This window comes from Prionailurus viverrinus, chromosome F2, assembly GCF_022837055.1.
Source record: "Prionailurus viverrinus isolate Anna chromosome F2, UM_Priviv_1.0, whole genome shotgun sequence".
In the NCBI taxonomy this organism is placed as follows: Eukaryota; Metazoa; Chordata; class Mammalia; order Carnivora; family Felidae; genus Prionailurus; species Prionailurus viverrinus.
In genome coordinates, this window is record NC_062578.1 from 55053996 (window position 1) to 55080057 (window position 26062).

Here is a 26062-nt window from a genome sequence, read left to right on the forward strand (position 1 = left end):
CCTTCCTTAGAGGTAACCACTGAAAAGTGCATAATTTGGGGTGCATCCTTCCAGTCCTCTGTTTATATAGTTTTACATGAGTATCTAATATATTTGTTTTTATTTTCAATACATGGGATCATATTTTGACTACTTGTTCTTTTTTTAAGAATTTTAAAATTTATTTTGAGAGAAAACGTGCTCCCATGTAAGCTCAAGCAGGGGAGGGGCAGAGAGAGAGAGAGAGAGAATCCAAAGTGCAGAGCCTGACATGGGACTTGATCTCATGACTATGAGATCATGACCTGAGCTGAAATCAAGAGTCAGAAGCTTAACCAACTGAGCCACCCAAGCACCCCTTGACTACTTGCTTTTTAAAATTAACAGTGAACTTTAGAAGTGTTTACAGATGAACTTAGAAAAAGTTGTATAGTATCCCAAGATGTGGATACATAATCCCATAATGTATTTACTCCCTTATTGGACATATGTTAAATGGTGCTTTTTCTGTTATTAAGACAGTGCTATGACAGGCATTACTTTACGTGTAGCTTGAGTGTTTGTGTAACAGTACACAGGGGTGGATTTTAAAAGTGGCATACTCTTTCCACTGTAGCAAAAATGGGAAGATTGGTACAAAGCTAGCCAGATTTGAGTCAGAGAGCTCCTCTGAGATCTCAAAAGTTTTAAACTCTGCAGCCAGAGTTCATACTATGCTATAGATGAGGTCTTCTGCCAATTCTACTTTCTCACAAAGCTCCTTGAGGGATGTCTTCAAGAATTCATCTTCCGGTCTTTCCCACATGCCCATTGCTGCCCTTGAAGCTGATTGTGGCTCTCTTCATGTTACTAGGATAACTTCATATTTCTATTGCTTCCTTTCATGGTGTATTAATTATGATTTTGTTTGGCTGCAACATAGCACACTTGACTGTAATGACTTTGCCACGTGGGTTCAGTTTGCTTACACAGGAACAAATCCAGAGGGTGTTGTACGGGTCTGGCATGACAGCTCCATGACACCACTGGAGACTGGGCTTCCTCTGTCTTCCTGCTCTGTCATCCTTTGCATCTCTCTTATCCTCATGGCTGCAAAATGGCTGCTTTGCCTCCAGGCATGGCATCTGCATCCTAAGCTAGAACATGAGAGGGGCAATGGGCAAAGGACAAAGACAAAGTCTGTATGCCAGCTGAGGCTGTCATTTTATAAAGAGCTTTCCTGGAAGCTTCAACCAGTGACCTCTGCTTACATCTCTCTTTCCAGAACAGGAATACATGGTTTTTTCTGGTTGCAAAGTTTCAGCGGAGATGAGCATATTTAACAGGGTTCTTTGTGGCCAAACTGTGGGTTTGGTTAATAGAAATGGAGGGAAGAATGGAGATTGGGTAGAAACAAGCAGCACCATACTTGGCGATTCAGGTGAAAATGTCTTGAATAAAGCCCTAAAAAGGTGGAATATTCATCACTGATTCTGTTATAGGTAAAGGCATTTAAATGCTTGCTATATATAACACTGTAACAATAATATTGCAAATAAGAAATTACCTCTTCTACTGTGCTAGAAAAAAAGAATCTTTTTCATTTTTCTACACTTCATTCTGGCCCCACTGAATATATGCACTTGTGATTTTTTCTTTCATACCTTCTACATGCATACAGTCTAGGATAAATTAAATTTAATATTCTTTACTTTTCAACTTTCTGTAAGTATTTTAATACTCTGCTGCCCAATTTTCTAAATATTCATGTAAAAGAATTAGAGTTGGGGCGCCTGGGTGGCTCAGTCGGTTAAGCGTCCGACTTCGGCTCAGGTCGCGATCTCACGGTCCGTGAGTTCGAGCCCCGCATCAGGCTCTGGGCTGATGGCTCAGAGCCTGGAGCCTGCTTCCGATTCTGTGTCTCCCTCTCTCTCTGCCCTTCCCCCATTCATGCTGTGTCTCTCTCTGTCTCAAAACTAAAAAAAAAAAAAAAAAAAAAAATTAGAGTAGATTCCACTAGTTTGATTTATTTATTTATTTATTTAAATCCTACAATGTTATATATTTAGATATTTTCCATTTTAAAAAGATAATGTTACAAGGACTTTTTTCATATATCACTTTTTATTTCTTTAGGACTCATCCTTTATGGACACATTTCAATAAAATGAACTATGGTTGAAGTATATGAGCATTTTTATGATTGTCAGGAAAGGCACCATGCTATTTTTGGGAAAAGTTTTTACCAAGTTATATTCTCATTATCACTGCATATGTGTATCCCTTTTATCACATTAAAAAAAGAAGAAGAAGAAGAATGAAATGAAGGGAAACAAAGAAGGGGGGGGGTGGGAAAAGAGTTGTTCAGGATTGAATCAGCCCTGCCCTCTTGTGGTAAATCTTAAAATTTCAATGCAGGCTTTTTCTTTCTCAAGGGCTTGTGTTCAGAATGTTGTGCATAATGCTGTTGTTAGCCACTGATATTTTCAAATAAAAGTGGGGACCTCAGTATTAGTTTTACAGACTCAGAGAACAGGAATAATTTGGGCTTGAAATCCACAACAGTACCCAAGAAACGACCTACAATAGATCTGTATGGGAGCAGATAAATTCTTGTTCTGTTGATTAGGAATTGGTGGCATTGCTTGGGAAGCAGTCTTCTGAAGGGGACAGTCCTTAAATGATGATTTAAAGAAATGGAGAATAGTTGGTTTAAGACTGATATCTATATGTATATCTATATCTATATCCATGTCTATCTCTATCTCTTTCTCTCTCTCTCTCTCTATCTCTGTCTCTATATCATCTATCTATGGAGAGAGAGAGAGAGAGAGAGAAAGAGAGAAAGAGAGGGAGAGATCCAGAGGAAACAAAGCCTAATTATTGTACTTTTCAAGTGAAGAGACAGAATCATAGCACTTAGGGGGCTTTCCCAAATAAAAACTCCAGTAAATAACACAGAGCCCATAGTTGCTCTGTTAGCCCTGGCTTTTGCTACTGGACTCCATGGTCTTTCTGTTAGATTTCTTCTTAAAGAGTATGAGCACCAAATGAGATAGTATCTGGGGAGTGCTTTGAGAAATATTCAGTACAAGCACAAGCAAGCAGAATTATTAGTAGATATAGCAGAAAGGCTATAGCAAAGTGTGATTTATATCTGTGGCAGAGTTAGTTTGCCTAAAATCCCTGAAATGGCAGAATTCAAAAGGTTTTTAAAAAATTCATTTTGGTCCACTCATCTTACTGGTAGAATAAATACATCAGAACTAACTGATGTAGTAACTACTACATGTAGTAACTACTACATGTATATGTAGTGCTTAACATAGTGCTGGAGCATAGCATTGATCTGAAACTGTTAAATAATAATCACTACCCCTGTATGTTTGGCCTGTCCTACATGTTTTACGTATATTAATTATATATTAATTTTTCAGTCATCACAACCACCTGATGAAGTAGATCTTATTTTTTTAATTAATTAATTAATTAATTAATTAATTAATTTATAGAGAGCAGGGGAAGAGACCAAGAGAGAGGGAGAGAGAGAGAATCCCCAGCAGGCTCTGTGCTGTCAGAGTGAAGCCTGACCTGGGGCGCAGGCTCACCAACCATGAGATCATGACCTGAGCTGAAATCTGGAGTCAGGTACTTAACCGACTGAGCCACCCAGTAGATTCTATTTTTAATTCCTTTTTATGAGGAACCTGATGCCTGGAGGGGTTAAGTAACTTGCTATGATCATACAGCTTTAAGTGGCAGATCCAGGATTTGACTATAGGCAGTCTTACTGTCTCCCTAAACTACCTTTAATGACATCTAGTGCTCAGACTAGAAGCCCATTTCCTGGCTACTATTTAACACACTGTATCTTCTCTGTTATGCATGGCTCTATCTTATGCTGGAAAATAGGAGGTCTCCTCAGATTTTTTTAGACAAGTAACAATGTAAGTTTATGGAGAGTCCATGTATTATAAAAATGAAGTGTTACAGCCGAAAAGTAAATATTTAATTTGTTTCCTTTAGTCATAGCAGTGGAGAAAGAGATATGCCAGGATCTTTTTCTTCTCAATACCAGGGAGACGATGTAAAGAGACTCCTTTTTCATTCAAAAGTCAACTAATGTTTACTGAGTGTTTTTTTTAACATAAGGGCTGAGTTTACCTTGATGAGTAAGGTAGATGGGGTGTCTGCCCTCAAGGTACTTAGATTTTTGAGGAAATGAGTGTCAATTAACTGATCACAAGGGCAAATGTGATAATTGTAAGAAAAAAAAGGGAGAATATATGGCAGAGTATAACACTGACCCATCTTAATATAGAAAGTGAGAGAAGGTTTCCTAAGGAAGTGACATTTCAGGAGGAAGAGCACTTCAGGAGGAGGGAAAAGGGTGGGCAAATATTGTCACAGGAGGGAATATGACCCCCATAAGGAACTGAAAGATGACTGTGGCAGGAGCATTGGAGAGCAGGAGAATACAGGTGAGATGAAATGTAGGTGATGGACAGATCGCACAAAGCTTTTTTGGATCTGTGAATGGTTTTGATCTTTCTCCCAAGAGCAATAGGGAAATGATTAAAAGGCTTCAAGCTTGTGTGTGGGTGGGTGGGGGGAGTGGGTGTGTGTGTGTCAATCTTGCAATAGTCTGAAGAATGGATTGGAAAGAAGCATTGGTAAGAATTTGGCTAGGAGATGCCCTTTTAGTACTGGATGGGAAGATAATGTTTTGGATCAAAGTAGAGGCAAGGCAAAAAAGTAAGTGGAATTAATAGATATTTAGGAGGTAAACTTGAGAAAATTTGGCAATGGAACAAATATGGTAGATGGCAGAAGGAGATTGTCAAGGAAGCCTTCAGGTTTCTTGGAATGCAACAGATGGTACCACCCTTCATTGAAATAAAGAGTATGGGAAGGATGGGGATGGGGGAACAGAGCTCCTTTTTAGACTTCAAGTGTTAAATATAAGGAGGTAGTTGGGTTCGTGAAACTAGAATGTCAAAGAGATAGCAGGAGATAAAAACTTGGTCATCAATGAAGCACAAAGAATCATGGATGAAATTGCCTAGAGAGAGTGTGTAGCAAGAAGAGGGGCTGGATGAGTCTAGAAGAACTCTACTATTCAATGGCCAGAAAAAGGAACGTGAGCTTGCAAAAGAGACAGAGGAAGAGTTGAAAGGCAGAGAAAAACTAAGAGTGGTGTCACAGAGGATGCAGAACGAATATTTTCAAAAAGAAGTAAGTAATCAGTTGTCAAATATGCTAAAAGGCCAGGAGAAGTAACACTGCAAATGTCCATTGGATTTAGCTGCATGAGGGTCTTAGATGATCTTAGCATGATGGAAGCCAGATTGGATGTGTTAAAGAGAATAGGTAAGGAAATGGAGATGGGAGAATAGAACGGTAGCTGAATTAGTCGAGGTTCTCCAGAGAAAAAGAACCAATTATATTTAAAATTCATCTTTATATGAAAACATTTATTATAAGGAATTGGCTCATGTAACTATGGTGGCTGACAAGTCCAAGGCCTGAAGGATGCAAGCTGGAGACCCAGGAGAGCCATGAGTATACTTCCAACCCAAATGCTGGCACTCTCCAGACCCAGGAAATGCTAATGTTTCAGTTAGAACTTGAAGGCAGGAAAAAGCCAGTGTTCCCATTTAGAGGCAATCAAGCAGAGGAATTCTTTCTTGTTCAGGGAATAGGGTCAGCCTTTTTTGTTCTATTCAAGCCTTCAACTAATTGTGTGATGCCCATTCACATTAGGGAGGGCAATCTGCTTTACTCAGTCTACTGATTTAAATGTTAATCTCCTCCAAAAACACCCCAACATATACACCCAAAATAATGTTTGACTAAATATCTGGCCACACCATGGCTCAGTTAAGTGGACACAAAAAATTCTACTGAGAGACCAAATACTAGGAGAACGGAAAATACCCACTAGGTTAGTTGACATGGTAGAGAGATGGAATCAAAGTCATACCAGAGATAGCTGAAGAGTAACTGAGAGGTAATGACCTATAGATGTTTTATTTGAGAAGTTTTGCTATGAAGGAGAGGAAAATGGAATGTCCAAGTTACAGTCTCTTCCTTCCTTCCTTCCTTCCTTCCTTCCTTCCTTCCTTCCTTCCTTTCTTCCTTCCTTCCTTCCTTCCTTCCTTCCTTCCTTCCTTCCTAATAGCAGAGAATTAAAAATATTTTGAATGGGAAGATCAACCCAAAATAAAAGAGATAATAAATATTATAAAGCTCTTGAGAAGTAGGAGTGGATGAGATCCTTGCCTTTCCTTTTCCATCTGCCTGTCAAATCTCAATCCATAATACCAGTGGGAACACCTGGGACCCTCACTGGACTAAACATTGTTGTCATGATTTTCATCACCACCATCCTTAGCATCATCAAGAAGCATTGCAAATTTCCAAATGGCATAAGGCATAATGTTCTAAAGCTCTAGAAGAGAAACATAATTTTTGCTTTATCTGCTCTATTTCAAACCCTGGCTGGAAGGGATAGTTCAGCCTGGTCTGCCTTAGACAGCATGCACACAGCTGAAGGAAGTACAGAATTTTTTGCTTATCTGTGAAAATTTCTTTCTTCATTCCATGTACCAAGTTGACACCATGTTCAGGAATAGTGAAGATCATAAAAACCCATTCTGAAGATGTTTCAATTTAAAATATTAAGAGTTGAACCATTAGGGATTTCTGAACCTTTGTGCTCAATGTTAAAAATTTGTATAAATGGTCAAATTTGCCTTTATTTTGTTTAATCCTTTTGCTTTCAACATTTATTGAAGAAGCATTTGTGGAGCATTTATCAGATGCTACCAGTATGCCTGGCAGTCTAGGAATAGAATGGTGAACAAGAAATGCTTCCTGCTTTCAAAGGATTTGCAGTGTGGTATGACTAAGATAAATACAAACTAGTAAATAAGTCACTTACAAGTAATAGCATTAGTCATGTTGAGAACATGGTGTCACATAAGCACATAGAAGGGGCGCTGGTCTTGGAGGGTCTGGGAAGTCTCTTTTTGAGATGTAATTTGGAAGTTGTGACCTGAAAAAAATGATTAGAGTCCTGGTGAAGTGAAAAAGGAGGGGAAAAAAAGAGATTTTTTTTCTTTTTTCTTTTTCTTTCTTTCTTTCTTTCTTCCTTCCTTCCTTCCTTCCTTCCTTCCTTCCTTCCTTCTTCTTTCTCTCTCTTTCTCTCTCTCTTTGTTACAGAGAGAACAACCTAGGCAACCCAGGGCATGGGGGAGGTAAATCTTGGTGCATTCAGAGTCACCTCAAATTTAGCACAAAGTGCAAGGGAAAATGGCAAAAGGTGAGGATGAAGTAAACAGAGGATAGTTCAGGAAGGGAAGATCCAGCAATAACACTAGCAAATACTTCCCTAGTGCCTAGTTGAGCTAGGCTTTATGCATAACAATTCACTTAATCTGTATAAATGCCCAAAGGTAAGGAATATCATTGTCTCCACCACATAGAAGAGAAGTATAGTAAGATGTAGCAACTTACCCAAAGTCACACTAGTGACCAGTCATGCTAGTAAGGGTGGAAGAGGAGCTTAAACAGTCTGTTTACAGAGTGTGCTCTGACTACTACACCACACAGCCTCTCAAGGATAAAGCCTTGGGAGAGAATCAAACCGTGTCCCAAAGCACAGCAGTGATGTGTAGCCAGAACTGTGTTTTGGAAAGGTCACTGAAGGTACTCTGAAAAAAAAATAATGCATACGAGCAGGTCTGGAAGCAAGGGAAGAAGTGGAAATCAAAACCAGGAAATCTCCTGGTTGGGAGGAGAGGAGAATGGGAAACCTAAAAATGTAACCTTAAGTAAGTAAAGAAAATGGTGAAATTTCAAATATTCTGTTGGATATTTGAATGATTAGTGTGCAAATTCAAAGAAGATGCCTCTTGGACAGTGATATCAGCAAGATGGCTAAATAAGACATCTTTCACTAGTATCCCCTCAGCAGTTTGGCATCCATCCACAGACAAAAGTACCTTTGAAGACAGCTGTGGGATCCAGGTGGGAGATTGTGAAACCCTGGTGCAGTCCAAGAATGAGGAGAGCTGTTTTGTGAGGATAAGTCTATACCTAGGCAGTTGACTCACTGACTTTAGTCTTAGCTATGGACCTAGAAGCAGCTCTATACTCCTGAGGACTCACCTACAGCTCTGTTTAGCTTTGGTTCTGTCACCAGCACCTCATGCCAAGGAACCTAGGAGAAGTCTTACCCAACTATAATAGGCAAAGAGACCTCAGTCCCAGCTGTGGACTCCAAAATGACCCATGAACCAGCTCCAGCCCCTCGCAGCTGCAGTCTGGGAGTCCCTGGAGAAAACCAACTTAGTCAGTCATCCGCAGATGAGAAAGCTTTTGTGAAAGTCCAGGAGTCTAGTGGAGAAGTTACAGCATACTGCTGGAGCAAACAATCTGAGATTGGATGTGTTGGAGAGGATAAGAGGGAAAGAATCTTAATGACTCTACCAAAAAACTGCTAGAACTAATCAACAAATTCAGTAAAGTTACAGGATAAAAAATCAACATGTAGAAATCAGTTTATTTCTATACACTAACAATGAAATATCTGAAAAAGAAACAAAGAGAACAATCCTATTGTTAGCCTTAAAAACAATAAAATATGTAGGAATGAATCTAATCAAGGAGGTGAACTTCTGTACACTGAAATCAATGACTTTAATGAAAGTAATGAAGAAGATACAAACAAATGGAAAGATATCCCATGTTCATTGAAAGCATTGATATTGAAAGCATTAATATTATTAAAATGCACATATTATCCAAAGCCAACTGTATTTCTTAAAATTTTTTTAAATGTTTATTTATTTTTGTGAGAGAGAGAGAAGACAGAGCACAAGCAGGGAGGGGGATTGCAGAGAGAGAGGTAGACACAGAATATACAACAGGCTTCAGGCTCTGAGCTGTCAGCACAGAGCCTGATGCAGGGACTAAACTTACGAACCCTGAGATCATGACCTGAGCCAAAGTTGGACACTTAACCAACTGAGCCACCCAGGCATCCCCAAAGCCATCTGTAATTTCAATGCAATCCCTATAAAAACTCCAATGGCATTTTTCACAGAAATGAGAAAAATCAATCCTAAAACTTGGATGGAAGCAGAAAAGACTCTGAATATCCAAAGCAATCCTGGGAAAGCACAAAACTGGAAGCATCACAATTTCTGATTTCAAACTGTATTACAAAGCAATAGTAATTAAAACATTCTGGCATTGTCACATAGATTAATGGAACAAAATAGATAATCCAGAAATAAACCCATACATATATAGTTAACTAATTTCAACAAAGGCACCAAAAATGTACAATGGGGAAAAGATAGTCTCTTCAGTAAATGGTGTTGGAAAAACTAGACTTCCACATGCAAAAGAATGAAACTGGACCTTTATCTTACACTATATACAAAAATCCCTCAGAATGGATTAAAGACTTAAGGGTAAGACCCCAAAACTGGAAAACTCTAGAAGAAAATGCAGGGGATAATTTCCTTGACATGGGTCTTGGCAATGATTTTTTGGATTTGACACAAAATGCAAACAACAAAAGCAAAAACAAATAAATGGGACTATGTGAAACTATAAAGCCTCTGCACAGCAAAAGAAATAATCAACAAAATGAAAAGATAATCTATGGAATAGGAGAAAATATTTGCAAGCCTATACATCTGATAGAGAGTTAATATCTAAAAAATATAAGGAATTAATATGACTCAGTAGCAGAAAACTCAAACAACCCAATTAAAAAATGGACAGAGGAGCTGAATAGACATTCCTATAAAGAAGACATAAAAATGGTCAACAGGTACATGTAAAGATGGTCAACATCATTAATCATCAGGAAATGCAAATCAAAAATTCCAACTACATATCATCTTACACCTGTTAGAATGGCTATCATCAAACAGACAAGAGATCACAGGTATTCTTGAGGATGTGGAGAAAAGGGAACACTTGTGTACTGTTGCTGGGAATGTTGTTACAGCCACTGTGGAAAATATGGAGGTTCTCAAGAAATTAAAAACAGAACTATCTTATGATCCAGAAATTCCACTTCTGGGTATATATGCAAAGGAAATGAAATCAGGATGTTGAAGATATATCTGCACACTGATGTTCATTGAAGCATTATTCACAATAGCCAAGACATGGGAACAACCGAAGTGTCCACTGATGGATGAATACATAAAGGAGATGTAGTACACACACACACACACACACACACACACACACACACACACCCCATAGGAATATTATTCAGCCATAAGAAAAAGGGAAATCTTGCCATTCATGACACCTTACGTGGACCTCAAGGACATGCTAAGTGAAATAAAGAGAAAGACAAATATTGTATGATCTCACTTATATTTGAAATCTAAAAAACCAAACTAATAGAAACAGAGAGTAGAATGGTGGTTGCCAGGCACTGGGGGGCAGTGGAAAAATGGGAAGATGTTAGTCAAAGTGTACGAACTTCCAGTTATAAGATGGAAAAAGTTCTGAGGATCGAATATACATCATGATTGATTATAGTTAATAATACTGTATTATACCCTTGAAGGTTTCTGACAGAATAAATATTAAATGTACTAACCACACACACAAATAATGATAATTATGTCAGGTGATGGAGCTGTTATCTAGTCCTACTGTCATCACCTCACAGTATCTACATGTATCAAATCTTCTGTACACCTTAAACTTACACAATGTTGTATGTCATTCTATCTCAACAAAGTTGGAAAACGCTTCAATAAAGTAGACATATCTTTGTTTAGCAAGGCCCATTAATAATTCTTTGGATCTACAAACGTAGGCCTGGGGCTTTGGTGAGAGGGGGCAGAAGGCAGTAAATTGCCACTGTTCTGAGTGACAACCCAGCAGGAATAGGAAGTATGTACATAAACAGAAGGTCAGTGGTGAGGCGGAGACAGGCCATCAGAGACTGATGATTTTAGAGACCCTACAAAGGAGCAAGCCAGTGAGGAATTCCCTGCAGAGATGGAGAATGGTGGATACATTTTGGGAACTCCAATGTCGACTCTCAATTTGAAGTTGGTGTACCTTCTGTGGTATCTTCACTCCTGAACTCTCAGAACTGGTCTGGCTCCTCCTCCTGCCTTGGATCAGTAGTGCTTGGAGAAGAAAGGAGGCATGGGCGGGGGTGGGGGGGTGGGGGGGGGTGGGGGGGTGGAGGAGGTGTGAGGCTGAATACAGTCTTGGTGGTAGAAGGTGCAGGGAGACCTGACTCGGGTGACATTCTGGAGGAAGGGGACCCTTGAAAGATGGGAGGCCAGCATCTGGGTGACTTAAGCAATAACAGTCAAGAGTTGACAATCATCCTGGTAGAGGAAGTGAGAGTTTCTTTGGCAAAACAGAACAGAAGCATGTAAATTATTTTAGGGCATAGTTGGTTTGAATAGTGCACACAGGCTTAAAAATTTTCAGTTTAATGAGAGGCAAAAAACGAATGAAAATATGAGAACTAACATCAAATAGATACACAAGCAACTGTAGTGGCAAAGCGCTGCTTTGGGACATTTTGAATTGCAAAGGAAGGGTGTGATCAGGGAAAAGTTCAGGAAGTGAGAAGCATGGTGTTCTACTCCACGTGGTGGGCTCGATTTTCACTGAAGCTTCAGGCTTCCTTCCATTTTCTCGCCTAGGGCTCACTTGTTTATTCCTTTGTTCCTACTCTTTTTTTTTCTTTTTAATGTTTATTTTCATTTTTGTGTGTGAGAGAGACAGAACGTGAGTGGGGCAGGGGCAGAGACAGAAGGAGACACAGAATCTGAAGCAGCTTCCAGGCTCTGAGCTGTCAGCACAAAGCCTGACGCAGGGCTCGAACTCACAAACCATGAGATCATGACCTGAGCCAAGTCAGAAGTTTAACCGACTGAACCGCCCAGACACACCCCTGTTCCTACTCTTTTAGTAGGAACCCCAAGGATGCACAGGGATAGAGGAAGGCACCTATGCCCCTTTACCTGAAAACTCTTGGAGGAAATCATTGGGGAAGAGCAAGCAGTGAGTGGAGGAGAGAGAATAGAACATTCTGAGCGGCAGGATAGGGTTGTTTGTAGTCATAGAGAAATCACGCAAGAGGAGCAGTGATCTTGGCTTACCCCTGAGTATGGTGGGAGCAATATCCAGCTCATGTACTCTAAAGGACCTACTATGTGCTAGGCTCTGAACTACAAATTTTACACACATTCTCTCATTCTCTCGTCTCAGTTACCCAGTGAGCTGTGCACTATTATCATCCTCTTTTTACAGATGAAGAAATTGAGGTCCAAGGATGATTAGTAAGTAAGTTGTTTGGTTTTTTTTTTTTTGTAGTTTCAAGTTTTTATTTAAATTCCAGTTAACATACAGTGTAATATTAGTTTCAGGAGTAGAACCTAGTGATTCATGTCTTGCATACGAACCCAGTTCTCATCCCAACAAATGCCCTCCTTATTACCCGTCACCCATTTAGCCCATCCCCTGCCCACCTCCTCTCCAGCAACCCTCAGTTTTGTTCTCTATAGTTAAGAATCTATTTTATGAAAAAAAAAATAAGAAAAAAGAAAAAAAAAAGAGCCTGTTTTATGGTTTGCCTCTTTTTTTTTCCTGTGCTCATTTGTTAAATTCCACATATGCATGAAATCATATGGCATTTGTCTTTCTCTAACTGATTTATTTCACTTAGCATAATACTGTCTAGCTCCAGAAATAAGTAAGTTTTTAAAATCACACAACTGGTAATTGGCAGAGGCATTTAATCTCAAATCCTGCTCAGATTCAAAGCTATTCCTAGACCTGTCGTATGTGTTGTGGCGTGTTAGATGCACGCCAGGACAGGACAGCAACGTTTCTAGTACCGGCACTTGGAAGGCACACATCAATTTCTTGGGCCCATAGTTCAGTCTTCAAGTCCTGCTTGAGGTATAGAACACTGTGGCAAATCAAGTCATTCTCATCTAGTGGCTTGGGGGCCTGAAGTACAAAGATTCAGTCTGTATTGTAAAGACAATGAGCAGATAGGCCAGTACTAGAGTTTTACTCATTTCCAGGGTAGATTATTTAATTCTGTCGCATACTGTGCAGAATTAGGTTTCTGTGCACTTAATTGTTTTTGGTCTCAGAAGAAACTAATCTATGAATAACAACTACGGAGTGCAGCTTGTGAATAATAAAGTGAGAAACTTCATTTTCCAGTTGTTTTATTCCACTGCTGTTCCATTTACATGGGGAGCAAGGGAGCAAGGATTTCAGATTAATTGCAGTACAGCACATTGAATAATGCAGGTCAGTGGCTGCGTTGCTCACGGGGAAATGCTTTTAATGGGTCCTTTCAAAAGTAGATTTTAAACAATGTCCTGAAAGATTTACTTGCAGATTTTTAAAAAGCATGTCTTAACAAAGCTATTTTGAGGAGATTTTTTTCATTATTGTTCAGTATAAACTACATAAATGCCTTTTACTGATGGCTCAACATTTGAGTGTCTCTCATAAACCCACAAGCCTGGTGAACTAAAATTGGAATCTAGCATTGGAAGTCTAATGCAAGAAGTCTGGGACTGATTGAGGCTACTTTGAAGATCATATTTTAACTGTTGTGGCTGAGAACATGGCCTATTGCCTGTACTTTCAAAATCTCCAGGAATACCATACCGCCTGCCACCCCCCCACCCCCCCCACCCCCCGTTTTCTTTCTTGTTCAGGTTTTCTAGAGCCCTTGCTGGGCTTCCTTCCATCTGCAAAGAAGCGGGAGAAGGTGCTAAAGTCATCTGTAAAGGCTAACGACTTTTATTACCAGTAAGAATATTCTTCCTTCTTTTACGATCAGCACATGAAAAATAACATTCCCACTTGGTGGTAAACTACCACGGAAAAAGATTAAATCTGTTACCTGGTGAATAAATACAAATAGTTAAGAATGAATTTTTGTTTCATCGTTTGGCCTCTACTAGTTCAGAATTCCACTATCTGGGAAGATTTAATATCAGAGAAGTAAAAGCCCTGTTTTCGCCACTATTTCATGGGGATTGCTGTCACTTAAAATGAATTTCTTGTACCTTACCTTCTCTTTCTCAGCCAAGATTTAGGCTGCAAGAAGGAGAGCAATAGTTTTAGAGGCAATATGATCATTTAAATGCCATCTCTAAGCTTTGGGTTATTCAGACAAATTATCCAGATTCTTGATTTTTTTTCTTTCATGTTGTATGTTTTATACCATTTTTGCCTCACAGACTAATATACTTGGTTTAAAGACTTCCGCAAAAGTGGGTGGTTACTGCAATTAAGTAGGGTAACAATTAATAACTATATGATATTTGATCAGATTGGCTCTTTTCTCAAGTTCCCTCAGCCTCATCACTCATATCTTTTAAAGGATCTTTTTGTTGTTGTTACCCAAAAGGTTTATTTTTCCTTCTCTGTGTTCTCTCTGATACAGAGTTCTGGCCAGCTGTGTTCTGGCCAGCTGTATGACCTTGGACAAGATACTGAACTTGGCTAAGTGGATTGTCCTCATCTATAAAACGAGGACATACTTTGCTGTCTGCCAGGAGACTTCAAGGCTTGAATGAGGCAACATCTGCGGAGCTCTTTGTGAACTGCAAAACCACTTGTACCGTAAAGTATTAATGAACTGCCCATTCTACTCCCTTATGTATGTACTTTTACCGCTGGTTGTGATGTCGCACAATCCACTATCTCAGATAGGCTTCCATTATTTCTTTAATGCCCTGCACAGCTAAACATCTGTCCCTGGCTTCTTCGTGTCTTCCTGGAGGGCAGATCTCTTTAGTCTGCTCCTGGCTAAAGGCTATCATCAGAGAAAGTACAACTTGCTTTTTCTGAAACCAAAGACATTTCAGCTTTGAATTCCTAGTCATTATGCTATTTATTGATTGTGCACATGTTTATTGTGCCTATTCTGTCAGACCCTGTTCTCAGCACTGAGATTTGGTCACCTGATGGATGTCTTCTGTTTGCCCCTGCAGATCTGGACTCCAGCCTTCTCCAGTCTGCTCTTTACCCCCAGAGGCTGATCTGTGGGGACTGCTGGCTCCCTTTAGGGTTCAGTTCCAGAAAGGGTCCGCAGGCAGTTTAAGGGATGGTTGGAGGGAGGGAGTTAAGGCATGTATTTTCCAGGCTCCCTTCTAAAGAGAGACCGTGGGCCAGCAGTACCCTTCCACTATAGGTCCTCTCTCTTGTTGTTGGTCCTCTCCAACAGCCTCTCATTCTCTGGGCTCCAGTGCCCTTTAGGCCGAGAAGTGACTCAGGCCCTGAGTGCTGCACTGCCCCTGTGCAACAGAAGTCATGCAGTAGTCCCTTGGTAAATGGTCTCTTATTAAACTTTCTCCAGCTACTCATCTGCTTCCTGCTGGGGCCCTGGTAGATTTAAGCAATAAACAAGATGTAGAAGACCTTGCTCTTTATGGGACTTACATCCTAGAGGGGAAGATAGATAATTAACAAACAACAATAAGCAAAATCATAATCATAATAAATAGTGATATTACCTTTGTGAAAAGAAAAGTTTATTTGATAGAAAGAATCTAGGGTGTTGGGCAAGGTACAACGTTAGACAGGGTAGCAGGAAAAACTTTTTAAAATTTTATTCAATGTTTATTTTTGAGAGAGAGAGAGAGAGAGAGAAAGAGTACAAGTGGGGGAGGGGCAGAGAGAGAGGGAGACACAGAATAGGAGGCAGGCTCCAGGCTCTGAGCTGTCGGCACAGAGCCTGATGCAGGGTGGACTGCGAGATCATGACCTGAGCTAAAGTCAGATGCTCAACCGACTGAGCCACCCAGGCGCCCCAGCAGGGGAAACTTTTCAGAGGAGGTAATATTTAATTTGAGATCATATTGACAAAGTGATGAGGGAAAATAAAGTGCAGGCAGAGGAAAAGCACTGGTACAAAGGTCCTGAGGTAGGAATGAGAACAAAGAACATAGAGAAGGCTGGAGTGGCTGGACATCATGAATTCAGAGTGTAAGGGTAGGAAATAAGGAAATCCTGAAAGTGACCAAGTGTCAAGGCACCCAGCCTAACAATGATAATATAGTAGTATAAAATATTTGGTTGGTAAGGTACATGCTCCAAGATGTTTTGTTACATATACCAGATATTTCTGCCTACCTACCTGGAGATTTCAGAAGGACAACAGATGAATAATAATTTCCCCTCACTGGAAAATACAAGTCTTATTTGTATCTCTGAATTATATTTTTCAAAAATTGCACTGTGTTTTTTACAGGTCAGGGTCAAACATTCTCCATCCCTCCTCTCCAGATTCTTTTTTAAAAAACATGCCTTGGGCTTCTGTCTCAGTCTGCCATTTTCCATCTCTGCGTGTCATCCACATGTCTAGACCTGGGAATGTTTTATGCCTTTTCAAAACTCTCTTCCAGAGAGCAAGCCAGTCATGCTTACAGCTCATTACTTCTCAGATCAAGCTTCCCTTGTGATTTCCCCCCTTAAAAAATGTAGAACCAGTGCCTCTGATACCATGTTTGGGAAGATCAGGCTCCTCACTGCAGGTGTCCGACTCTTGTAAAACTTTCTTATCTCACAACCCTACAAGCCTTGCGGCTGTCTTCACAGTGGTACTGGGAGCCTCCAACACAGCAGCTGAGTCTACAGTTGGACCGCCTACAATGCCCTGATGATCACAGATATGGTGAAGGGGAGCAAAATATACCACTTCAAGATAGGCCTTTTTGGCATATTGATTATTTTGAGCTGGTTATTTTTAAGAGACTGCAGACATGGGAGAAGCACTGAAAACTGAGCAGATGTTACCCTTTTGTAAGAGACATTTACATTTATAAGGGGAATCTTCATTTGTAAGACTGTCTTCCTCTCTGTTTGCGAAGAGAAGGATGACTAAATTTCCAGAAACTCTTATCAATGAAAAAGGCAAGGGCTTAAAACCTGACGACAACCTTACCCTGTTTACGTGCTTTTCCTAATAACTTCCAATAACTGCCCTCCTCCTCCCCAACATCTTTTTTGTTTGTTTGTTTGTTTGTTTGTTTGTTTGTTTGTTTTTAGCTGGAGATGTTATTTGAGGTGGTGGCTTAGGCCCTTCCAGGGGACTTACTCAGTTTTCCTGCGTTTTTCTTATGTATGCGGGAGAAATATATGTTATTAAACTTCTGGGGCTTTTTTTTCCTGTTAATTTGTCTGTTACCACAGTGGGGTCTCAGCCAAGAACCTGCGAGGGTAAAGGGCACATTGTTTTTCTTCATATACAATGTAAAACACCTGTCTTTGAGAAAAATTTTTGAAGCAAATTCTTTAAAATTCCAACTTAAAAAAATTTTAAACTGAGACTATATCAAGGATAATTGAGTCTCTTTACATCAAGCATAAAAAGGGTAAGTGATGTTTGTGATTAATGAATCAGTACCCGGAGACTACACTTAATGTTTGATTAGTATATTTGACTCTTGGGTTTAATAGTACCTTCCAAGAAACAGAATTACATTGGGTCATTCGACATTTAGGAAGAGGAACTTGGTGAAATGCTAGAATTTCAAGATATAATAGTTTTCTGGGAATTTGCTCAATGTGGGGCTTGGTAAGTGGAAACCTTGGAACTTAAAATTCATTCCATATCTGGAGTTTTGGCTCTCTGTTGAAATGCTGTGGGCAGTAACACATGTGGAACATTCACAATCATGTCTAGACCAGAGAGAGAGGGAGAGGACTTGTGGATGAGGTAAATTGTTGGGTGACTGACATCCCATTTAAAAACTTGTATTTGTGATTTCTAATTCTGACTTCCGCATTACTATATGAAAACCACTAGATGGCAGGAGTGAACAACATAAAAAATACAACATGGCTTCTAACTGAAAAAACTAGTTTTATGTATCTCTTGCTTTCCCCACCTCCCCACTTTTCATAAGCTCTTGTCTTGTCTCGTTTTTTCATTTTTCCTCTTTCTGTCCCTCATTGTATTTGTGTTTCTAGTTATAATTTTAAATAACTGATCCTCAAGAATTACACAGCAGTTTGTAAAGAATCAGACCTGAAAACCAGTCACGAGTGCTTGTAATTTGAATAATAAAGCAGAAATTATTTTCTCTAATTCAAGAGGTCTTGTATAACTGCTTTCTATTTGAGCTGAGGATAAAACTTCAGAGACTATTGAGACTCAGAAAGGCTCATGTTTCAGTCCTGTCCTCACAGTGGCATGTTGGGGTGGGGGCGGCTTGTGTGTGCAGATAAGCAGGACTGAACTAGAGAGAATGAAAAAGCACAAAGACCTTTGGAGCTCTGTGTAAACCGATAAGCCATATTCTTTCTCAAGAGGCGATTTGATAATGATCAAGGTGCTGTGCTGAAGTTATTCCTAAAAACATCCAACACTTACCCCCCCCCCAACCTCTAAAAAAACAAACAAACCCACAACCCTACAACACAACTTGACTGCAGGCAGCATTTGAGAAAAGAGCTACCATTTTACTAATCCATTCAAAGGAGGAGAAGTCATCAGTCAGAGTAACAGCCATGCAATTGAGCCCCATGTTTGAGAGGTATGATTTAGGCTCTCTGTCTCTCTGTTTCTTGGAGTCATTGTTCTCTGCTCAGTAAATCTTTCTTTCATTTTTAAAATTTATTTTTCTAGGGGCACCGGGTGGCTCAGTCGATTGAGCGTCCAACTTCGGCTTAGGTCACGATCTCATGGTTCATGAGTTTGAGCTCCACGTCCATTTCTCTGCTGACAGCTCAGAGCGTGGAGCCTGCTTCAAATTTTGCATCTCCCTCTCTCTCTCTGCCCCTCCCTCCTCAAAAAATAAATAAACATTAAAAAAATAAATAGTACAATTTATTTTTCTATTCTCAAATCCTTCTTTTGAAGAGTAGGCCTCCAGTTTCAGGAGCGCAGAATTTGAATTTTGTTCCCCAATCCCTTAATAACTCAAAGGCAGGCTTCAGAGAGCTTCTCAGACATTAACAGTACCTCCTGAGGGTGCTCCTTGAGCACAATTGGTATGTCAAGGATTTTTCAAGGTTTAGCTGTTGTATTTTTTCCGACTCTGGGAATTAAGGAATTGAGGAAGAGCCAACTCTTCTGTGGTGTCTAAATGGGTATCTGTCCAATCAGACAGGAGCCCCAAACATGGGGCAACAATAGAAACCTGTGTCCTAGGCAGTGAAAGCATTCTTCTGAGGCAGAACACAAGAGATAGAAGTTTATTGAATACATGGCAAAGGAGCAGTGAGCAGGACAGCAGAGGAGGGGCTGCAACAAGGCAGTGGGTGTGGGCTGGTTTTAAAGGGGCAAGATGAGGAGGTATGGCAGCATCCAGAATTCTCCCTTTTTGGTGTAAGTAACCCCACTGGTCAGTTAGGGTGTGTGGATATTTTGAGGTGGGTCGCCTGATGGGCCTGTCTTTAGTCAGGGGGTGACTGTGGGCTCTTTCTACATTCCATTGCTCAGGCTTGTTTGCCTAAAAGTGGCCTCTACATCTCCCTCCCTGTAGCCCACTCTCTCTCCTTGCATCCATCTTTCTGTCTCTCTGTCTCTGTCTCTGTCTTTTTGTTTCTGTTTCTCAGTCTCTCTCTCTCTCTCTCTCTCTCTCTCTCTCTCTCTCTCACACACACACACACACACACACACACATGCACACTGTGCTTACAAACATATAAATAAGAGAAGGAAAATGCTTATTCCAGTTTGAAATTAAACCTGGCCAAACAAATGAGATTATGAAAATCCCCTCTGTGATTGTCAACATGCTGTCAACTCAGTTTTCCCTTGTAGACGTTAAATATCAGGACTTGACGGGAGGTTAAGAGAGAGGAATGGGTTATAAAATGAAGTAATTTCTGGGATCATTAAAACTCACTAAAGAGGCTATATTAGCTCCAGCAAAACTCAGAATTCAGGGTCTAATTGTTCATTCCAACTTTTCTACCTCTGAATTGCAAAGCAGCACATGCACAATTAATATGATTGCTTTATCCGTATCGACTAGTTCACACTCTGATACTGTCGCTTACTAGGTGTGGGTTCTTAGTCAAGGTGTTTAACACTCTGAGCTAGTTTTCTCATTTGTAAGAGAAGATTGATAATATCTACCCCACAGTGTTTTTCTGAGAGTGAACTGAGATAACATGTGTAAAGTGTTACACTGCCAGTGTGTCTGGCTCACAGTAGGTGCTTAATGAATAGAAGTTATTAATTTTGGGGTAGGGATTAAGGAGTAGTGGAATATGGACAATGGAGTTAAACAGACCTTGCTTTAAGTGCTGTACACTCTTTTTTTTAAACGTTTATTTATTTTTGAGAGAGAGAGACAGAGTGTGAGCAGGGGAGGGACAGAAAGAGAGGGAGACACAGAATCTGAAGCAGGCTCTAGGCTCTGAGCTGTCAGCACAGGGCCCAACGCATGGCCCAAACCCATGAGCTATGAGATCATGACCTGAGCTGAAGTTGGATGCTCAACCGACTGAACCACCCAGGGGCCCCATAAATGCTGGATACTCATAAAGGCTACATGACCTTGGGAGAGCTGTTCATTTTCACCTATAAAAGGGTGATAATATCATATTGTTTACTGAGTTACTGTGCCTGCCATGTGGTAGTAATTCTGTAAATGGTAACTAGTATTACTGATGTTGCCTGTTCATTACTTAAAATATGTACTGAAACCAAACCATGTTATGTATTTAGCACTATGTTGAGTCCTAAGAGAGAATATATGAAAGAATCATGTGATGGCACTTGCTTTCTAGAGGTTAACGGGTGGAATGGGTCACTTAATGTGACCATATGATAGTCAAATGTCAGTAGTAAGTGATATGGTGTATAATCAAGTGTGGTGGATTTTAGAAAAAGGAGAGAATTTTGGAGCTGCCATTGTAGGGGAGTCATAGAGGAATAGAGTCATAGTCAAGTCCTAGAGGGCTTTGAAGGATGAGTAAGATTTGCAGATGTGGGGACTGGGGTGGACAAATATAAAGTATATCAGATAGTGACACATAGTATGTGACACATAGAAAATAACAGAGAAGGGGCAGAGGGAGTGCTGTGGGGTGTTTTACAATTTCAAATAGTATAGACAGGGAAGTCCTCACTGAGAAGTCCTCAAGAGATGTTGCTAGCTGAGCAAAGGAGATGAGGGAGTGAGCCATGTGGATTGATATATGGGGAGATAGTATGCCGGGCTGAGGATACTTTGGGTGCAGAGGTCCTAAAGCAGAACTAGCCAGGAGACCAGTGTGGCTGGAGTGGAGTAGGCAGTGGGGAGAAAGTCAAAGGAGATGAGGTTGGAGAGGTAGCACTGTGGGGTTGATGGTTGAAGAGAGTGAACAGATCATGCAGGGCCTTGTGCACCATTTTAGAGACTTTGGCTTCACTTTGAATGGCATGAAGCATCATCAAAGGATTTGAGCAGAGGGAGGGCAAAACCTGAATTCTGTTTGTAAAGGATTATCTGCCTGCTGTTTTGAGAAATAGGCTCTAGGGAAGTGGGGAAGCACTTCTATGGAAGCAGGGAAATCATTTAGGAGAAATTTGCAACAATACAGGTGAGAGATGATATCATCTCTTGATATCTTTTGAACCAAAATATCAGATGTGACAAGTGATTGGATTCTGAAATTCTGGATATGTTTTGGACTAGCAGAAGGAATCACACAGAAACAATGATCTCATGAGATACTTTTGATATAGTTAACCTTTGAGCCTTTTGATTTAGATTTATTACAGTTTAGAGATGAGGAGGGACATTGTAGGCTTTAAAATTCTTACCTTTACTTCTACAACACTGTTCTGATTTGAGTCCTCTCTCTCACCCTCCACTCTGTCTCCTTCATTATATGTCCATCCCCTATCTTTCCATCCATCCATCTATTAATCTCTCTACCCACTATGTGCTAATTTTAGGAACTGATCCTGATGATTGACAGATTAATATGGCTCCTGATCCAGCCCTTCAAATGCTTATAGTCTAATAATGGAGACAGGCAGGGAAACAAAAAATAGAAAAAGGAAAACAGTCTGACAGGAACTGTGTTGGAAAGACTGAAGACATGATAGAGTACAAGATGTTTATCACTTATCTGCATGTCAAAGAAATCTTCATAGTTGAGATTTTCCCCTGTTCCCTTAAATGTGAGTATTCACTGAAGTTCTGTCCTTCAACCTTTATTTTCTTTCTCCTTTTGAGATCTCATCCATTCCCACAATTTTATTACCCCAATTAGTATGTTTTCCAATTCTTCTTTTCTAGCCCCGACCTTTCATTGAATGACCTCAATTAAGCTTGAAATTGTATCTTTCTTGACTATTTGGACCCTCACCCTCATGGCTACTGTTTATCTAATGCACATGGTCTAAACTTCAGTCAACTTTGCTCTTTCTTTTTTGTTTTCTATGCCCAAATACCCAATCAATCATGTAGAATCTATCTCTGCAGTGTCTTTCTTACCCATTCTCTCTTGCTCCATTTCTGTTGTCACCAATACATTACTTCTTGGCTTGACTGTTGTGATAGACACATGTGATGACTATGGCTGGTTTCTCCAGTCTATCCTATTGTTGGCTACCAAACTTACTTGCATAAAAATTCACCTCAACAGCTACCCGCTGCCTGTGTGAGTTTGAACTCTGGCAAAACATGGCAGAGAGTCAGACCTTATTTCCCTACTGATATATGTTCCTCTGCTCCTGCCAAATTGAGGGACTCTTGGTTTCTTCTATCCCATTTCTTCATTTCTTATGTTTTTCCAAATGTACAGAATTCTCTCCCTACCATTTCTACCTTTTAAAATCCTACCCATACTTCAAACCCCATTTCCATAAGTTGCCTTTTCTATTTCTCTCTCTCTCAAAAAAAAAATATATATATATAACTATATAACAGATAAATCAATCATACAATTATAATGTTTACATATAAATTCAGCAAGCATATATCTACTATGTGTTAAGGTATATCTAGGTTGATGATGTCGGAGATCATCTATGTATCTATACACTATGATACTGGTAGGCATATGTTAGTAATTGAGCTGTGGAAATACACTGGAAGAGTCCTTCACATGACCTAGGTAGAGTTTGGGAGAATCAGAGAAGATTTCCTAGTGTAAGAGAAAAGTCTATTCTTAGGGCTCTTTTTTTCTTTATTTTGGAGTTCGGATTTGTTGAAATCAGAAAACTTTGAGACCAGATGCTTGTAGTTCTCCAGTGTCATATTCTTGTACAAGTTCTCTGCAAGTTCCTCCATCTTGAATGAAGTCCCAGGCACATCTTAGAAGTTTGGTGTGATGGGGGCACCTGGGTGACTTAGTCGGTTAAGTGTCTGACTTTGTTTCAGGTCATGATCTCACAGTTTGTGAGTTCAAGCCCTGCATCCAGCTGTCTGCTGTCAGCACAGAGCCTGCTTTGGATCCTCTGTCCCATCTCTCTCCACCCCTTCCCCACTCGCTCTCTCTCTCCACCCCTCCCCTGCTTGTTCACGCTCAAATAAATAAATAAATAAATAACTTTAAAAAAACATTAAAAAAAAGAAGTTTGGTGTGATGAAGCCTGCAGGGCTCCTACTTTCATTGTGCTTCTTGGGGAGGTAAGAGTCCTGGGAATGTACATTCCACACAAATGGTGATTGGTGTTGATGGGAGTGTGTATGAATGACGTCTTACAGGACTGTGTATATTGCTCATATTTTCCAGCTTTTAGTCTGCCTTATGAACTTACCTTATCACCTCTAGTAGAAAGGGCATGCATGAGTTGGGTTTCACTTACTTCAAAACCCCATTTTTTCAGGGTTATTGTGATATTATATGAGGTCCCCTTTGCCAAGAACTTAGCACAGTCCCTGGTCCACAGTAGGCACTCAATGTGATATTGCCCATCTGTCTCCTAGGTTTTTGCTCCCCCACTGTTGTAATCTTCTTGAGGAAAAGAATTGGGCCTGACATCCTTTTAATCATTTAGCTCAGAATAAGGTGCTTCTAGCTCACTAACCAAACATAAAATCCTTTATCTTTTGGAAAACCGAATTGAAATCCAAACATGCTGGTTCTCACATTTGCTGTTCATTAGAATTATCCAAGAAAGTTTGTAAAACATTCAAATTTATGGGGGCTACACTGAAGATATTCAGTAGGTCTGGGGTGGAACCCATAAATTTTCATTTTTAATAAGCATTCTAGGTGACTGTTATAGGTAGTCTGAAACAACACCCAAAAATATGACATGATTTGCCTAAGTGCACCTAACACACCCAAAAGTCAAACCTAAGTCTGGCTTTATTTGAACATTAGGGAGATTTGATTGAAGTATCAGTAAGTAATGATGCTGACTAGATGGATGTTCTTCTCTTACCTATTGAAACTTCATACACCTGGGAGGTGTTTTGTTGTTGTTGTTGTTTTTCTGGTTACTCAAATCTTAGCTAAGACACCTCATGTCTTAGATACATTTGGCTCTTTGAGTAGGGTTTGTGTGACTAATATCAGCTGATAAGTCAATTTTCAAAATGAACAAACCCTTTGCACTGTTGGTGGGAATATAAATTGATTCAGACACGATGGAAAACACTGTGGAGGTTCCTAAAAAAAAGTTAAAAATAGAACTATCATAAAATCCAGCAATTACACTTCTTGTTATATATCTGAAGGAAATGAAATCATTTTCTTAAAGAGATATCAGTGATCCCATGTTCATTGCAGCATTATTCATAATAGTCAAGATATGAAACAACCTGAATGTCCACTAATGGATGAATGGATAAAGGAAGATAGTGTGTGTGTGTGTGTGTGTGTGTGTGTGTGTGTACACAATGGACTATTATTCAGCTATTCAAAAGAAAGAAATCCTTCTTTTTTGTGTGTGTGACAACATGGATGGATCTTGAGGACATTAAGCTAAGTGAGATAAACCAGACAGAGAAAGACAAGTACTTTATGATCTCATATGTGCAATTTAAGAAAGGGGAGTTCATAGAAACAGAGAGTAGGGGAGCCTGGGTGGCTCAGTCGGTTAAGCATCTGGCTTCAGCTCAGGTCATGATCTTGTGGTTCGTGAGTTCAAGCCCTGCGTCGGGCTCTGTGCTGACAGCTCAAACCTGGAGCCTGCTTCAGATTCTGTGTCTCCTCCTCTCTCTCTGCCCCTCCCCTGCTCATGCTCTGTCTCTCTCTATCTCTCAAGAATAAATAAAATTAAAAAAAAAAGAAAGAAACAGAGAGTAGAATGGTGGTTAAAAGGGGCTGACAATAGGAGAAATGGGGAGATGCTGGTCAAAGAGTACAAACTGATAAGGTGAATAAGTTTTGAGGGTGTGATATATGGCATTATGATTATCATTAATAATACTATATTATATATTTACAAGTTGCTAAGAGATAAATCTTAAATGTTCTCATCACAAAAAAGAAATGATAATTATGTGACATGATGAAGATGTTAGCTAACGCTGTGGTGGTAATCATTTTGCAATATATGAGTATATCAAATCAATTCTTTGTAAACCTTAAGCTCATACAATGTTACATATCAATTATATCTCAATAAAGCTGGAGAAAAAAGAAAATGAACAGAATCACTTAAAGATCTCAACATATCCCTTTTGATTTCTACATTTTTAGAGCTTTGATATAGAGTAGAAGTTTTATTTTGAAAAGGAAGTATATTGGCACAATGTTTTTTATTTGAGATGTTAATTGTTCAAATGAATATCTGTCTATGGAGCTCCATCAAGCAGACAGAAGTGATTTTGTTTTCATTTTTTTTACCTCATGTCAACAGTAATGACAATTCTTAGAAGATGAAGAGACTGGAACAGATTTTTATTATTTCAAAACGAAAACAAAACCTGCACAATTAGTAAAAAGTAAATGGGGAAAGGGAGACCAGAAACTTGGCTGGGTGAGTAATGTGTCTTGAATGAGTTTTGGACTTCATTTACCACAGGATGAGGAAACTATGCTAGGTTTCTTTGCGAGATTTAACTTGATTAAAACAATATTGGAGAAGATGGATTCAGCGCTAGTATATAGTACTGAGGGCAGAAGAACTCCAGGCTCTTAATTAGAGGACAGTTGCAGTAAT